Genomic DNA, 17,106 nt, shown 5'->3' with positions numbered 1-17,106 from the left:
TCTTCCTGGCTGGCTTCCCGTTCTCCCTGAACACACCTTTCGCCTTTAACCTTTGTGCTTTTAAACACATACCAGAAAGGCACCACTTTCTCTGGGCCTGCCCCTGAAGCTCTTTGTGGAGTCTTTCTGGCCTCTAGTCTGCTCTTAGAGAAACTCACCAACTTGACCCAAGCCTCAAAGGGACTGCCACAGGGTGACCAACCCCTGGCCTCCTGTCACCTGCCCCACATTCTCTGGCTTTCTATCCCCTTGGAATCAGAGCTCCACCCAAGTCATCTCTCCCCCAGCCTGGGCATCTCTCCCTGTGATGTTTAGGAGTAACAAGCCCCATCTGGCTCTAACCTGGGGCCTTTTAGCATATAGCATCACGAGCAGAAAACATGAGGAAGAAAGTTCCTCTCTTCTCTTAAATTCAAATCCGCCCAGAATTTTAAACTCCTGGTACCACCTCATTAATAGAAATAAAACTGAGTAAATTTGCAGAAAGAGAAAGGCAGAAATAAATAGCCCCTGAATGAAGGGTTGATAGAGAGCTTCCATCATCCCACCTGAACCCCAGATTTCCCCCTGGCATGGGTGGGGGTGGGGAGGTGGTGGTTGGTGTGTTCAGAAACCCAACCCTGTTGTCAGCAGCTGGTTTGGCCATGCCCAGTGAGCAGGCCGGGTGAGCAGAGAGCTGTCCTCAAGTCTCCCCTGTCGGAGGAGAAGACAAGGTCTTTCCTTTCTCCCTCCAGACACTGTCACCAAGGATACCAAGCCCAGGACTTCTCAACGTTTGCCTCCAAATGAAGTCAGCCCACAAGGGTGACAGAGCAAGGGAATCTAGAACTAGGGCTGTAGACCCAGCCACCCCGACCACACCATTCCGACTCTCCAGGCCTGTGAGCCAAGGCAGCGGCTCACTGTTTAAGCCGAGGTTAAATTCAAGGTCTGCTGCTTGATGCCCAAGGCATTTGGAATGATATTAAGAGAGAGAAGCCAGCATCAAAGGAACAAACACAGACTTTTCACTCCACAAACCATACTTTGTCCTCTTGGGTGAAGTAACTGCTTTGAAGGAAAAAAAAAAAAAAAAAAAGCATACTGTGAGTATGGTATATGTGCTGCAATACCTTATGGTTTCTTTGAATTTCTGTACAATTTCTATTATGTTTGTTTAGGCCTGTTTGTTTTGTTTTCTTTATGGAATGAAGACTCAATCTGTGTGGGTTTTTTTTTTTCTTTCCTTTTCATTGAGAAGCCCTAGAACACAGCTAAATGTATAATATTGACAGTATCAATAAGAATAACGATTGTATTCAAGACACTGGGCTCAATCCAGGGGTCCGAGAGGAGGTGTAAAGAAAGATAAATAGACTGTGCTAGATGTAAGATGCTCCCATTCTGACTCTATCCCCACAGAGTCATGGAGAAAGAGCAATTAATATAATTCTAACTGACAGTAGTCTTGACTGCAGGTGACACGTGACCTGAGTCTTAACACGCTCTTTATTTTCTTCAAATAAAGGAACTTCCAACATAAAAAATATGGAAAATTACATAATCCGCACTCATGCACTATTTTTATAAATACTAAAATGTTGCCGTTTTTGCTTCAGATCCACTTTTCTAATTAAACTTTTTATTTGGAGATTATTGTATATTCCCATGCAGTTATAAGAAATAATACGAGGCTCCCCTGTAACCTTTACCCAGTTTCACCCCATAACATCTTACAAAACTATACTATAATATCACAAGTAAGTCACTGACACCGATACAGTCAAGACCCAGAACATTTCCATCACCCCAAGGATCCCTGATGGTGCCCCGTTATAACCCCACTAAACATCTTTTCCACTATGACCTCTCCTTAACACCTGAAAACCACTCATCTGTTCTCTGTTTCCATACTTTCATCACGTAGCCATTGTCTTGTAAATGGAACTATATAATTTGTGACCTTTGGGGACTTGCTTTTTCACTCAGTTTAACTTCCTGGAGATTCATCCAAGCTGTTCTGTGTGCTAGTGATTCTTTCTCTGTTGTTGTTGAACAGTCTTCCAGGGTACACAGCTTGTGTAGCCCTTCATCTGTTGAAGGGAATCTGGATTGTTTCTGGTTTGGGGCTATTATTGATAAGCATTATTATCATTGCTACAAACACTCATATACAGAGTTTTTTTGTGAACTTAAGTCTCTATTTCTTTGGGATGAAGGCCCAGGAGGGCAGTCACTGGGTTGTAGTAGTTGCATGTTTAATTTTTTTTTAAAGGATTTTCTTCATTTATTTATTAGGAGAGAGAACAGGAGCTGGGAGAGGGGTAAGAGAGAGGAAGAGAGAGAATCTCAAGAAGACTGAGCACTGAGCACGGAACCTAATGGAGGGCTTGATCCCAGGACCCTGAGATCATGACCTGAGACAAAATTGAGTTGGATACTTAACCTACTGAGGCACCCAGGAGCCCCTGCATGTTTAATTTCTTATGAAACTGCCAAACTCTTTCCCAGAAAGGCTGTACCATTTGAGATTTCCATCAGTAGTTTGATGAGTGCTCAAGTTACTCTGCATCCTTGCTTAGCATCTTGTGTTGTCACTATTTTTTAGTTTAGCTCTTCTGGTCATTATTTACTGGTATCTCCTTGTGGTTTTGATTTGCCTTTTACCAATGACTAATGGTGTCAAATATCTTTTTATATGCTTCTTTGCCATTTTAAAAAAGATTTTATTTATTTATTCATGAAAGACACAGAGAGGGGGGCAGAGACACAGGCAGAGGGAAAAGCAGGCCTCCTGCGGGGGGGCCTGATGTGGGACTCGATCCCAGGACCCTGGGATCACGACCTGAGTCAAAGGCAGATGCTCAACCACTGAGCCACCCAGCTACCCTGCTTATTTGACATTTGTTTATCCTCTTCTGTGAAATGTCCCTTCCTGTCATTTGCTCATTCTTCCACTGGATTGTTGTTTGTTTTCCTGTTGAGTTATGAGAGCTCAGCTCTTTGTATATTCTACATACTAGTTCTTTGTCAGGTATGTGGTTTGCAAAGGTTTTCTCCCAGTCTACAGCTTTTCTTTTTTATCCTCTCAACAGGGTCTTTGTCAGAGAAAGAATTTTTAATTTCATGAAGTCTAATTTATTAAGTTTTTTTCTTTCAGAGATTGTGCTTTTCTTTTCAAGTGTAAGTACTCTTTGCCTAGCTCTAGATCCTGAAGACTTTCTCCTCTGTTTTCTTCAAAAAGTTTTATAGCTTTCCATTTTACTAGGTCCATGATCTGCTCTGGGTTTTTTATAAGGTATTTTTTTTTTAAATAAGGTTTGAGACTTAGGTTGGGGTTCATATTTTTGCCTGTGGATGTCCTAGTGTTCCAGCACCATTAAGGTGACATTTCCTCCTCCATTAGATTGCTTTGCACTCTTGTCAAACATTCATTGGCCATATTTGTGTGGGCCTATTTCTGGGTTCTTTATTCCATCCCACTGATCTGAGTGTACTCTTCCACCAATACTATGCAATCTTGATTCCTGCAGCTATATAATATGTCTTAAAATCACGTTGGCTACTTCCTCCTTCCTTATTCTTCTTTTTAAAAATTGTTTTATCTATTCTGGTGCCTTTCCCTTTCCATATACATCTTAAGATAATCTTGCCTAAATCTATAAAAGTTCCTGCTGGGATTTTGATAAGAATTATGTTAAAACTGTATATAAATTTGGGGATAATCGACATGATCATGATGTTGAGTACTCAAGCCATACACACAGTGTGTCTCTCAAAGAAGTAGAGCTTCTTTGACTTCTTTCATCAGCATTGTGTAACTTTCCACACACAAGTCCTATACATGTTTTGTTAGATTTATACCTAAGTCATTTACTTTTCTAAAGCAATTGTGACTGGTATCATATTTGTAATGTCTGTCCACATATTCATTGTTAGTATATAGAAATAAGATTGATTGTTATAAGTTTATCTTGTATCCTGTGACTCTGCTACACATACATATTAATTCTAGGAGATTGATTGATTGATTGATTGGTTTTTCCCTTGGGATTTTCCACAATAGAAAATCATATAATTTTCATGGGGACAAATTTCCTTATGTGGCATTATTTCTATTTTTATTAATGCCAGTGTAACTTTTTATTTCCTTTGAGACAACCTCTTTGGATCATCTTGCAGTGTGTTGTTTAGTTTCTAAGAGTTTAGAGATTTTCGTGTTATCTTTCCATGTTTGATTTCTAGTTGGATTCCACTGTGGTTGGAAAATACACTGTATGATTTCAATTATTTTAAATGTTTTGAGCTCTTTTTTGTGGCCCAGGGTATAACCTATTTTGATATATTTTCCACTGGTACTTGGAAAGAATGTGTATTCTGATGTTATCAGGTGGAGGGTTCTATAAATATCAGTGAGGTCCTATTAGTTATTGATGTTGAATTCTATACTGTTGCTGATTTTCTATTTAGTTGTTCTACCAATTGTTGAGCAGAGTGGTGAAGTCCCCAAGTATAATTGTGAATTTCTCTAGAATATGTATGAGACAGAAAAAAAACCCCAGAGAACTTAGCACCATGTCATTATTAGAGACCTGAGGGCCCTAGCCAGTCTGCCTTCTTCTCTCCACCTTTTAGAATCTTACATTTGTTTTATATATAGTGTCCAGGATTTATAGTTGTGATGAGGCTATGTAAAATTGCATGTACCCATAACTTCAAGATTCATTATTTTTATGGAAATAAAATGTTATGGTTCATATTGAATACTTCTTTGTAAATTTTACCCAATTCCATGTTTTTTTCTCCTACCCCATGTATTTTTCCCATATATTTTATGTTTATCCAGAGGTGCTTATGTGTTTCAAATTTTATGTTACATCTTATGCAAAAAGAAATCCAAAATGGATCATAGATCTAAAAGTAACATAAAGCTATAAAATTTTTTGAGGACAATATAGGTTAGTCAAAGTGTTCTTTGGTGTGATGCAAATAGTAACAAACTGTAGAAGAAAAAATGATTAATTGGACTTCATCAATGTCAAAAGGTTTTGCTCTGCAGAAGATACCTTTAAAAGAATGGAAAGAGAAGAGGAAAAAGAGAAAGTATTTGCAAATCGCATATGTGACAAAGGATTTTTACATAGACTATATAAAGAATTCTCAAAATTCAACAATAAGAAAACAAACAATCCAGTTTTTTTTTTAAGAATTTATGTATTTATTTGAAAGAGAGAGACAGTGAACATGAGCATGGAGGGAGAGACAGAGAGAGAAACAGATTCCTTGCTGAGCAGAGAGCCCAATGACTCAGGGCTCAATCCCAGGACCCTGGGATCATGACCTGAGCTGAAGGCAGATGCTTAGCCAACTGACTGAGCCACCCACGCACTCCCAGTTGGTTGTTGTTTTTTTTTTTTTTTTAATGAGCAAAACATTTGAGCAAATACTTCTACGCTAGATAGATATACTAATGACAAATAATCACTTTCAGAATGTTCAAATTGATAGTAATTAGAAAAAAATCGAATTAAGCCACAATGAAATATATACCTATAGCTATTAAAATGACTAAAAACTAAAAAGCCTGGCAATGCCATGTGCTGGAAAGGATGTGGCAAAACTGGAACTCCCATTCAGAAAAACTGCTTGGCAGTTTCTTATAAAGTTAAATATGTACTTACTCAACTGCCCAGCAATCCTATTTCTGTGTTGTTGCTAAGTGAAATGAAAATCTATGTTCACACAAAAACTTGTGTGTGAGTGTTTAACAGCAGCTTTACTGATAAGCGTCAAAGGCTGACAGGAAACCTAAATGTCTCTCAACTTAGGAATGGGTAAATAAAACAGGTCATCTATGAGGTGGGATAGTACCTAATAATGAATAAAATAACTTGATATAAGCAACAACTTGGAGCATATCAAGGGCATTATGTTGAGTGAAGAAAGCCAATCTCAAAAGGTTACACTATGGTTCCATTGACAGAATGTTCTGGAGAAGAAGGCTGTAATGACAACTTAGAGATCAGTGGTTGTAAGAGCATGGGGGGATTTGGGGGAGTAGGGTGAGGTTTGACTAAGAGGTAGCAGAGGCAAATTTAGGGATGTGTGTGATGAAACTGTGCTGTATCTTGATTGTGGCAAAAGCAACGTAACTCTGAATTTGTCAAAACTCATAGAACTGTATAGCAGGAAAAGTACATTTTATTGTATGTAACTAAAAAGTAGAGAAGTTACATGAGTGATGTTATATACTATACTCCTCCTTCTGCAACTTTCTTATTTAGTCAACATTTTAAAATTTTCACATCTATCCATGTCTTGGAAAATGTTTAATAGGTAGAAAGAATTTCAAGTAGAGGGACTATTGAGTACAAAGATTCAGAAATAATATGACCGGGAGGGTCATCTGTGCACTTGATTCTAAAATGGAAAATTCCTTTTAAGTGGAGCAGGTTCCAGATGACCCCCTGGGGATCGCTGCTTGGACATGAAGGTTGACAGAGTTTATCTGTCACAGCCACTGATTCTGACTTCAAGGCTGTTGTTCTCAAAAGGTGAATTTTTCCAGGGACTTCAGCTATATCAACATTAAGTAAAGAACATGAGGAGAAAAGTCTCTACATTCTTTCTAGTTTGTTTTTGGCCAGTCCTGTAAGAATCAAATTTATGTATGCATATCGCATTGGAAAGAGCACCAGATGAGTTCTAGTCCTATTTTATCATCTAAATACTTGGTGACGTTGGCAAGTCATTTAAATACGTGGAGTTGCTTTCCTCTTCCATAAAACGTGGGGTTGTGCTGAATTATTTTGTTTCTTTCTACCTATGAAATGTAAGGTGATATTAATCAAACCTCTGAAGCATTCAGTTGTCCATTCAACTGCCTGACATGTCTCAGGAACTTATCTAGGTGTCCTAGATACAAGTAAGAATCAGAGTCCTCGGTTGAGTGGGGGGCTAAACACAATCATAGGACAATGGATGGGTTGGTTAAGGCCTGGAGAAGCACCAACAAGAGAGCAGTTCATAGCCAATGTGGGAGTCAGGGGAGGACATGAAGGCCAAGAATGCCGAATAAGCATCCAGGCACACCGCCCCGACCCCCCCACCCCCCAGTTCACTGCTGCTTCTCTGGCTCTTCACATCTGATTTTGTTTGAGAAAGAAAATATTCTTCTTCCTCCACCAATCTGTCAGTGGACTTAAATGAACAGGAAGCTCCAGCCCCTTGGCCATGCTTAATGCTCAGACGTGTCTTCTCTCAAGTCGTCATTTCTTATTTAACAAAACATAAAAGGAAGACTATCTGAAACTGGAGGGCCCAGCGCTTCTGTAGATGTAAAGCTGTGAAAGCTTTCCCAGCGATGAGTAAGCATTTAGAATCTGGTCGTGTTGTGTGTGTGTGTGTGTGTTTTGTTTTTTTTTTTAAAGTGGTAACAGCCTAGCTTTGAGAAATATGTGTAGCACATTTTCCCACACTTCTAAAGAAACAACAAAATAAATAAATATTCTAGAAGATGATTTTAGAGAATGAACATAATTCCTGCCCATTAATTACCACATGATTTGATGCCAGGAATGTTCATTTAAAAACATTAAAAACCATCCAGGAGGTTAAATGACAAGAGAAATTCTGGTGGCAAAAATCTAATGGTCCACGAATACAGTCCCACGTATATGTGAGAAAGCATAAAACTCTAAGTGTGAAATGACTACTATGTATTAGAAATACATGTGTCAAAGACAGAACAGAGTTTCTGCATATACTAGAGAATCTTGATTAACTGAAAGTGTTTATTCAAGTTTGAATAGGAAATGGGAAGATTTTTTTTTAGCACTTTAACATCTACTGTTGAAACTCTTACTAAAATATATAACCTTTCCTGACTTTCTAACCACAAAGAATCATCATGGTTGAATTAACCCTTGAAGACTGAGGTATCAAAACACCCATGCTAATGGCCAGCTGCGGTAGATCCCGGGGTTCCAGACCAGTCCTCTCAGAACCTCAGGTAGACCCTAGAATATCCTTTTGGAGAGATAAATTCCAGATGCCAGCTTTACTTTTTTTAATTTAAATTCAGTTAGCCAGCATAAAGCCCATCATTAGTTTTAGATGTAGCGTTCAACAATTTATCAGTTGCCCTATATAACCCCCAGTGCTGCTCACATCACATGATGCCAGTTTTAAAACATTGTTTAAATCCTCTCTTCTCCCCAGGTCGTAGGGAGCAACCAACAGTCTAGCAAAGAACAACTTCCATTTTATTGACTCTGGTCAGTTGAGATTTGACTGCTTTTGGAGAAGAATGCTCATGAGTATAGTTGCTGAATCATATGGTGCACCTCAAGGAATATTCCTCTCAGATCCTTTTTGATTATTATGGGCAAAGCAGTTACTTTACAGTGGAAAAATGTGGCAGACGCCACCTTAACCAAATGACCAAAGGCAACCACCTTGCTGACCCAAGTCAACAGCACGTGTCTCCTGCTGGGCCACTCTGAGAACCCGGCATCACATCTGTGGTATTCCTGCCCAAAGTGCATACTCTGAATCTAGTCATGAGGAAACATCAAACAATCTGAGTGGAGGGAGAGCCTGCCAAATAACTGACCTGTACGCTTCAAAAATACCAATGTCATGAGAAAGAAAGGCTCGGGGAAATGTCCTGGATCACAGGAGACTGAAGAGACAAGACATCTGAATTCAACATTTGGATTGTTTTGCTATAAAATGAGACATCGCGGGGACAACTGACAAAGCCTTAATAAGGTCAATAGGTAAGATAATAACTTTGTTTGAGTGTTCATTTCCTGATTTTGATCCTTGTCCCACGGTCACACAGGAGAACTCCTATATAATATAAACAAGTATTTAGGAAATAGAAGATCATCACGTCTGCAACTTATTCTTAAATGGACGTGAGAGAACCTATTGGTTGATGAAATTGTTTCATCTCTTGACTGTCGTGGTGGTTACAAAGGTCACACAAGGGTATGTATTTGTCAAAGGTCATCAAACTCTATTTAGTGCATGAATTTTACGGTTTGTAACCATACTGCAATGAATAAAGCTGATTTTTTTAAATGTTCATTTTGATATTGTGTGATATTTTTTGTGACTTATTGTGACTCGCGTGACAAGCCATATGAACTACCTTTCTAGCTTTTACTTGTATAGTTTGATATTGATTGATCGATTGCCTAACCCGACACGTGAAATTCAATAGTCCCTGAATGGTTACAAGCTCACTCTTTCCATTATGTCTTTTATCTCATCTGTTTTAAGTAGTTTGCAAATAGGCACAGGCTCTCATTCAAATTTGCCTGCTTCTTAAACACTGCAAATATTTTGTCTGAAAAATCTTTTTTTTTTTTTGTCCATAAAAGATCTCTCCAACATAAAACAATCCGTATAGTTTGTATTACATAAAAAAGAAAAAAGAGGAAAAGCATGTTGGCTCCTTCAAAGGAAATGAGAAACTAGGACTAGGGCCATTTCTGATCACTAAATAATAGGATTTCAGTTGGTCCGTATCCCACAGGAGCTTAGCTATTAACTCAGCCTAGGAAAGGAATTGCAAAATGGACTATCTCCTGTTGAGAAGCCATTCAGATGCCTTTACATTGCACCACCAAAGGCTTGAAGAAAGGTGAGCCGCTAGGGTCAGCAGGTACCATAAAAATTGGCTCTCAAACCTCAGGAGTGAAAGGCTGTTAGTAAAGTAGAAGCATTTCCGACCAACACGTGGATTTGGACCTGACCCACATGAGCAAGGCAGCATGAGGCTGCAGGCTGCATCCAGGGGCCAGAGCTTAACAGAGAAGTGAGCTGGCAATGTGGCAGCTCTCCTTCCTCCTGGACCTACGAAATCAACCGGGTGTCCAAGCACACCTCCTGCTCTGTGGCTCAGTTTCCTTATCTGCAAGATGAAAGGCTGCACCGAGTAATCTTTACAACTGTCTAACATCCCATGATTCAGAATCTCAGCATCTCTGGTATGGAGCACAGAGGCTTTTCTACTCCCTAATTTTTGTCATTTTTCTCCCTCTCACATCCCAAATGGCAATATTTATTTTCTGCCGTACTACAGGAGACATTCTCTGGATAAGAGGAAACATTTAAATTGTTTCCATTGTGGTTTTTGCTTACTAGGGGATAGAACATATTCCTTTTTCTCTGCCTCCCCAGCCCCCACCCCTCTAATTCCTGGGAGGAGCCATAAAACTCTCCACAGGGTGTACAGTAACAGGGTACAGATACAGCTATTAGATAGAAATACTTTATGTTCGCTTTAAGTACCTAGGGATGCCTAAGTAATTGAGTAACTTTATCTCATAAGTAGCAATAACATCTGTGCGAACGAACCTGTAGATTCTGTTATCATCACCTACAAATGAACAGATTAGATTCTGGATTGTACGTTCCTGACAGTGCAAGAGGCCAGTTTAAGCACCAGCTTAGAACCTCACTCAGTTTTGCCTTATGGTGCAAATGGCTGGTTTAAAGTTGGCCTACGTTTGGAAACGGGAACATGCTGGAAGGCACCAGGATCTAACACCCCAGAACATTGCCTCTTTGGCATATGGATCATTTTGAGAACCAGCTGGAGAAGGAAAAGCTTTAAACACAGGGTACAGGTTTCCTTTTGTAAAGGAAATTTACATCACTAGAGACATCTTCCCCTCCTGTGCTGGGAAGAGGAGGACTCTTGAAGAGGCACCACGATAAATGTCACTAAACAGTCTTTGTTTAGCATACTTTTCCTCATTGCCTTACCACAACTTGTCTCCCCTCCCAGGAGCCAAGACCCCTCTTCCTTTGTCTAACCTACGATGGTATATATAAACCCGAGTTCCAACGTCCGCGTTAGGTTACTCGGTGCCGAGTGCTCCCATGTTTACACACAAAGCACAAAATTAGGTTCTGTTTGCTTTCTCTTGTCAATCTTTGACCAGCCTAATTTATAGAACCCCAGCAGGAGAACCTAAGATGGATAGAGGAAGAAAATTTTTTTTTCCCTTTACCCAAGTGCTCTACCTGGACTAAAATATTAGAATATACATTCTTACCTTATAGAAGAGAGATGTGCCCAGACTTACGTAAGAAGCTATTTTTCATTCGTTTGAGGTTACCCTGGGGAACTGTTTGCCAGAGTGTCTTCCTGAGAACGGTAGTCATGAGAGAGAGATGTGCATGAAAAAAGAGATTCTGAGGTCAAGTACATAGAGAAATGGTACATGTTCTACCCCTCATGGGAGAGTCACAGTCTACACTGGCCCATTCAAGGCTCTAAGATGTTCTGCAGCATTAAAATACATTTAACTTTATGATTAACTTTGTTTAACTTGTAGCATTCCAAATTTAAGTGACTCAGAACCCTTTTCCCATATAAACTCTTCTTATTCTGCAAAACACACTTTGGGAAGCCTAGTACCAGGGTTCATTTTCCTGGCAAAGAGTCCACGATAATTTCTGGGCCAGTCTTTTCAACACTCCCAAGCTTCCCTGGCAGGACAGAAGTCTATCTCAGGGTGTAGGACACAAGGTAGCAATCACCCTGGTGGCACTACGCAAGAGTGGCAGAGGAAAGGGTTTGAGCAATGTTTGGGTCCGTGTAGGAGGAAAGGTTGTGGGTAGTGATGGAGGAGAAAAAAAGGATCCTCATTCTTTCTTAGGACTAGCAATCCCAGATTGCTAAACCTGGAAGTCTGATCTGAAAAGAAAAGAAAGTACAGAAAAGACAGTCTTTACTTTCATGATGAAGAGCTCGGACTCTAATCTTGGTCCAAATTTGGCTCAGCCCCTTGCTGGTCATGTAACCCTTGGCATTAAGCATATTTTATGTCTTTATTTCTTTGTTGTAAAATAGTAATTAGTATAGTACCTATTTCTTTAGCTTGTTGTGGGGATTAAATAAAATATTACAATGAAGAGATTTAGCCCCGTATCTGGCATAAACCAAGTGCTTGAAATAAAGTTCGATACTATCTTTGTCAATGGTAAAGATAGTTACAAAATAAGTTCAGAAATGCTAGCTACCAGTTCTATTAAAAAGTCAGCCAATGGAGAGCTACAGAACGTAAGTAGCAGGGGGACCTTCTGTATCGATGACGATCTTTGACTAGGACCCAAGCTCTTTGGCCCTAAAAGTGAAGTTAGGAAAGAAAACTACAACTTTGTTTAACGGTGCTTAGATAGGTAGATGTAGGTGATATATATATATATATATATATATATATATATATATATATATATATACTTTGTGTTTGTAAATCTCGGACCACATTATATCTCAGAGCCTGTTTCTAGATTTTTAATTTTATTTTTAAAAGTCCAGTCTGTTGTTTAATGGGTATAGAGTTTCAGTCTTGCAAGAGGAAAAGTTCAGGAGATCTATTGCACGACACCATCAACATGCCTAACGTTAGTGAAAAATACACTTGAAATGGTTAAGAAGGTAGGGGCGCCTGGGTGGCTCAGTCAGTCGGATGGCCGACTCTTGATTTCAGCTCAAGTCATGATCTCAGGAGTGAAATGTAGTAAAATAATTAGAGAGTGGTGACTTATGATGAGAATTTATTACATTTGTATTTAATATAATTTATATTATTGTCATTATATATCATTTAGTTTTTAGTAATAATTACGTATACATACAATGGGATCACCTCCTGGCTCTGGAATATCACCCCTTGAAGGTCATTTGAGCTCCCCACTTCCCTCATGCCAGCTACACCAGTTTTCACGGCTTATACTTCCATCCCCTGAACCTCTGTTAACATCTGTTCTCTTCCTTAGTGTTATTGTTTTAGCTCTGGACATCTTCATCTTGTGACCAGACTATTATAATTTCTTAAACTGTATCTTGACTTCCAAACGCTTCGCTCCAATCCTTCCTCTAGACAAAGCTTCTTAAACTATAAGGTGCATGTGAATCATCTGGGATTCTTATTAAAATGAAGATTTCCATTTAGTAGGTCTGGGAAGGTCTTGGGATTCGGCATCTCTAACAAGGTCTTGGATGGTGCTGGTACTGTCGATCCTCAACCACACTTTAAGCAGCAAAACTGGGCTTTGTTAAACTCTTGATAAAGTGTGACTCTGACCTTTCTACGCCCTGTTTCCCAAATACCTCAGGCTGTTTCACATCTTTGTGCTTTATTAATATTGCGCCCACTGCTTGAAATCACTCTGCTCCCTCTTGCCTCTGCCTAGGAAATGCCTTCTCTTTCAAAGCACTGCTGTGTGGCAGTGTCTCCTGTGACGCCTCTTCTGACAACCCCAGTTAGGAAGGGGCCCCCTCCCGTCGAGTCCCCCATTGCCAGCACATCCATCTTATGACACTGCTGCATTAATTTGTTTGTGTGACTTTCTCCATCATTAAATTCTGACAACGAACATTCCCCAGGCCATGTTCTGACCTCAACTCAAATGTCATTTCCTCAGAGAGTTCCTCTGACCCCCTGAGAAGCCTCCCATCCTTGCCTGGTCACTCTCTTTTCTACTATGCCTGATTTTTTTGTTTGTTTGTTTTTTGGGTTTTGTTTTTTTTTTGTTTTTTGTTGTTGCTGTTGTTGTTTTTTTGAGAGCACCATTCACACTCTACAATGATCTTGTTTTAGTTTTTAGCAGAAGCAGTCTTAGTGCATTTGAGACTGGTAGTTGGTAGGCTGATTACACAAAAATTGGGGAATCATAGAAAAGTGATTATGTCAAAAAAAAAAGTGATTATGTCTATGTTAAATATTTCGGTGAAAATATAAATAAATGCACATTCATTTGCCTCGGTTTCAACCGAGAAACAAGGTCATCATACTGAATAGGAGTTTGTTGATTCAGGTTCCGCATCATTTTTCTTGCATAAACTACAGACATAGAGCATCGTCTATAATTTCTGGTTTCGGTTGCTTCAAAGTGAAGCATGAGCATAAAGGGACTTGGAAAGCAAGATTGAAACTTGTTTCCTTATCTTTTACAATTAGGCCTTGCCCACGTCTAATTTAAAGGCATTGTTCGAAAGCAACCCACAATTACCAAATCTCCCGAAGCATGCAATTTAGCTTTTTTTTTTTTTTTTTTTTTTTTATACAACAAACATTTTATTTTGGAGTAATTTTAGATTTACAAATAAGTTGCAAAGCTAGTATGGGGGTTCCTGAATACTCCTCACTCCACTTCTCCCAGTCATTAACATCTACATTTGTCAAAACTAAGAAACCGACAATGACATATTAAATAATAATTAACTCCATGCTTTATCTGGATTTTACTCCCTTGTCCATTGCCTCTTTCTGTCCAAGGATCAAAGCCCCAGTGCCACATTGAACTTGGTTGTCCCATCTCCCCAGATTCCTCTGGTCTTTGACAGTCTGTCTTTTCTTGCTTTTCATAACCTTGACTATCTTGAGAAGTACTGGCCAGGTATCTGTAGAATGTCTCCCAATATCTAATGTTTTTTTCATGAGACTGGAGATGTGGATTTTTGGAAAGGATACACAGAGATGAGATGCCCTTCAGGCACATAATATCTATCCACTTGCATCACTGTTGATAATAACCTTCACATAATTTACTTTTTGTAAAAAGGATGCTCATCCTTTGAGCACTTACATTTTGTTGAGTTATATACTATTTCGTTGAATAAGGTAATCAGAAACAGAAATAGAAGAGGCACCCTCTGGATCAGGAGCAAAAACACAATGGATCTGGATCAGTGTGGGTGTCGCCTGGTGGGAACAGAGGGGTTAGGAACACAGCCATCAACCTGACAGGGGCTGTTTCCCTCCTCCCCCGTGAGTGCAAGGAGCTTGCCTGACATATTCATCACTGAACCCCCAGCATTTCGTACAGTGCCTGGCACACGGCGGGAAACTCATTACCTGCTTGTTGAATGAATACAAGCACAGGGCGAACTCCAGGTGTGTGTCAGTCAGGGTCCAGTGAGAAGATATTTGAACAGAGAGAACTTGATTGATAACCTAGTGCAAAGTTGTTAACTAGAAAACAGAAATGGCAGAAAGATAGCAATAAATTATCATGGAAGCAGCAACTATAGGAAGCAGCCATCACCTCTAGGGCTTGGAAACAAAGACATGAGGCTGAAACCATTGAATCTTGGGTGCTTGGAGGAATTGTCACTCCGCCCACCCCAACCCCCCAGGGTTGAAAACTAGAGCAGGAGCAAAGATGGCTTCCTGAGGGACTGTGAAGAGACCAGCTCTGTGAGCGTTGGAAATACTGCACACTGGATTAGGTGGCTGTCATGGACAGAACCGCTGCTCCATGGTGAGGAAGTGTTGCCAGCATTGCTGCTCACAGGAGCCGGAAGTGGTCAGGGAAGGAGCATGTCCTTCTTCTTCCTCCAGCCTTTCAGTTCCCCTCCAGCATCTTCTAGGCATACACCAAAAATGTGGTTGGCTGCGCCTCAGTGGCAGATCCCAGAGCAGGCTGTGGAAGGCTGGGTTTGGAGCAGAGAGAAGCTAGCTTGGTGGCTGCCCAGGTATAAATTAAGTCACAATAATTGTTAATGCAACTTCCCCTTCCCACCCACACCACTGCAAGGGCTCAGCCGCCATGTCTTGGCCCCTTCCCTTCCGGTATCTTGTGGGGTCCCTAGAAGTGTCTCAGCAACAGTAGGAATGCCTTTGATGTGCAGATTTCAACGCTGCCCTTGTCTCCAGGTCAGTGACCGGGGCTGTGATGATCCAGGCTGGTGATCTCATCTCACCCCTTTCACTAGGAAGCAATTCTTCTGCTGGGTTCTGTTCTCTGAAATGTGCCCACCCCCAGAGTTACTTGGACCCAAGATGTAACATGTAACATTGTTGACATTAAGTCAACAATTCTTTTAATTTTATATAAAATCCTTTTCTCCCCAGGTCACTGACACACGTCCATTTTTCTGGCTGGGTCAGGTGTGGGTTCAAGAGCAGGTGACTCCAGATTTAAGACCTGCTTGCTTTCTGTCAAACATGGAGGAGGCTGAAGTCAAGCCTTTCCTATCTACCCCAATTCTAGAAGCCTATTCAAACCATTGAATCTATAGACATTTATTTTGATGATAAAATAAAGGTTGAGGCAGTTATAAACAGTTAAGGATATGGATCCAAACATTTAATATATAAAAGCTGTTTTGCACATGTCTCATCAGGAAGATTTTTTTTCTCCATTGAGGTTTCCAAAAATATAAGTCCAGTAGAGTTTGGACTGAAGAAGCCTTCCTTTTCTGGTAAATCTACTCAGCAAATATAGCCATTCCTTGTCGCAATAAGGAATTTCAAATCAAATTTAGGATTATCTTTCTTGAACAAATAAGTGGTAGGGCGCCTGGGTGGCTCAGTTGGTTAAGCATCGCCTTTGACTCAGGTCATGATCCCAGAGTCCTGGAATCGAGCCCCACATCAGGCTCCCTGCTCAGCGGGGAGTCTCATTCTCCCCTGGCCCTCACCCCACTCATTCTCTCTCTCTCTCTCTCAAATAAAAAAAATAGAATCCTTTAAAAAACAACAACCAACAACAACAAATAAGTAGTATTGTCAGTGTGTTAAGCACCAAGGCTTCCCAGTACTGTGAATTGTAAATATGAGAGGAGGGACAAAAAGGGAATAGTGCTTTCTCCCTGGCTTCACTAATGTCTTGCTGCTGTTTCGTCAGAGTTACCTGCCTAATGCCAGTCAATCATTTTAACTCATTTCCCAGGCTCCTACAGAAGAACCTGCAGCTTCCCCCAGACTCCCATCTGTAGCTGAGTCTTTTCCTACATTTGATCAAATCATCCTCCCCTTGGGCTACAGATATTTCCTCTTCTTAAGCATTTCAGAATTTCAGAAATAACATCAACAGAGAGAGAATTTTTGAGGGCAGTGAAGCTACTCTGTATGACACCATAATGGTGAATCCGTGTCATCATACATTTATCAAGAGCCATAGAATGTACAACACCAAGAGCCAACCCTAATGTGAACTGCGGACTGTGGGTGACAACGACGTGTATCCATGGAGGTTCATCGACTGTAGCAAGTGAACTCCTCTGGTGTGGGGGCGTTGTGATAGTGGTGTGTTGGTGGAAGATATGGGAAATCGCTTCTGCTCAATTTTGCTGTGAATATAAAAGTGCTCTGAAAA

General features: G+C 40.3%; 1 protein-coding gene and 1 long non-coding RNA gene across 10 annotated transcripts in view; one reads left to right on the top strand and one right to left on the bottom strand.

Moving 5' to 3' along the window:
* Positions 1-17,106, top strand: part of LOC144296130 (uncharacterized) — a 36,336-nt gene extending 19,230 nt beyond the window's left edge. For 5 of the 7 annotated variants that reach the window (XR_013363292.1, XR_013363290.1, XR_013363291.1 and 2 more), the window contains one exon: positions 8,200-9,051. The gene's annotated coding sequence lies outside the window, so the exon portion shown is untranslated. Of the gene's footprint in view, positions 1-734; positions 9,052-16,680 lie in introns of those variants that run through there. The other 2 variants (XR_013363288.1, XR_013363287.1) reach the window with 2 other exon arrangements.
* Positions 5,210-16,878, bottom strand: LOC144296131 (uncharacterized). 3 transcript variants are annotated; one of them, XR_013363293.1, is made up of 6 exons: positions 16,642-16,877; positions 15,299-15,439; positions 14,862-14,978; positions 14,593-14,708; positions 11,052-11,143; positions 5,210-6,802 (listed from the first exon to the last, which is right to left on the bottom strand). It is a non-coding gene; the product is annotated as an uncharacterized LOC144296131 (long non-coding RNA). The 3 variants fall into 3 exon arrangements; XR_013363295.1 differs by having other exon boundaries at positions 16,743-16,864; XR_013363294.1 differs by lacking the exon at positions 5,210-6,802 and adding an exon at positions 8,685-8,832 and having other exon boundaries at positions 16,642-16,878.

This window comes from Canis aureus, chromosome 24 (assembly GCF_053574225.1).
Source record: "Canis aureus isolate CA01 chromosome 24, VMU_Caureus_v.1.0, whole genome shotgun sequence".
In the NCBI taxonomy this organism is placed as follows: domain Eukaryota; kingdom Metazoa; phylum Chordata; class Mammalia; order Carnivora; family Canidae; genus Canis; species Canis aureus.
This window is presented reverse-complemented; position numbering and strand designations above follow the sequence as displayed.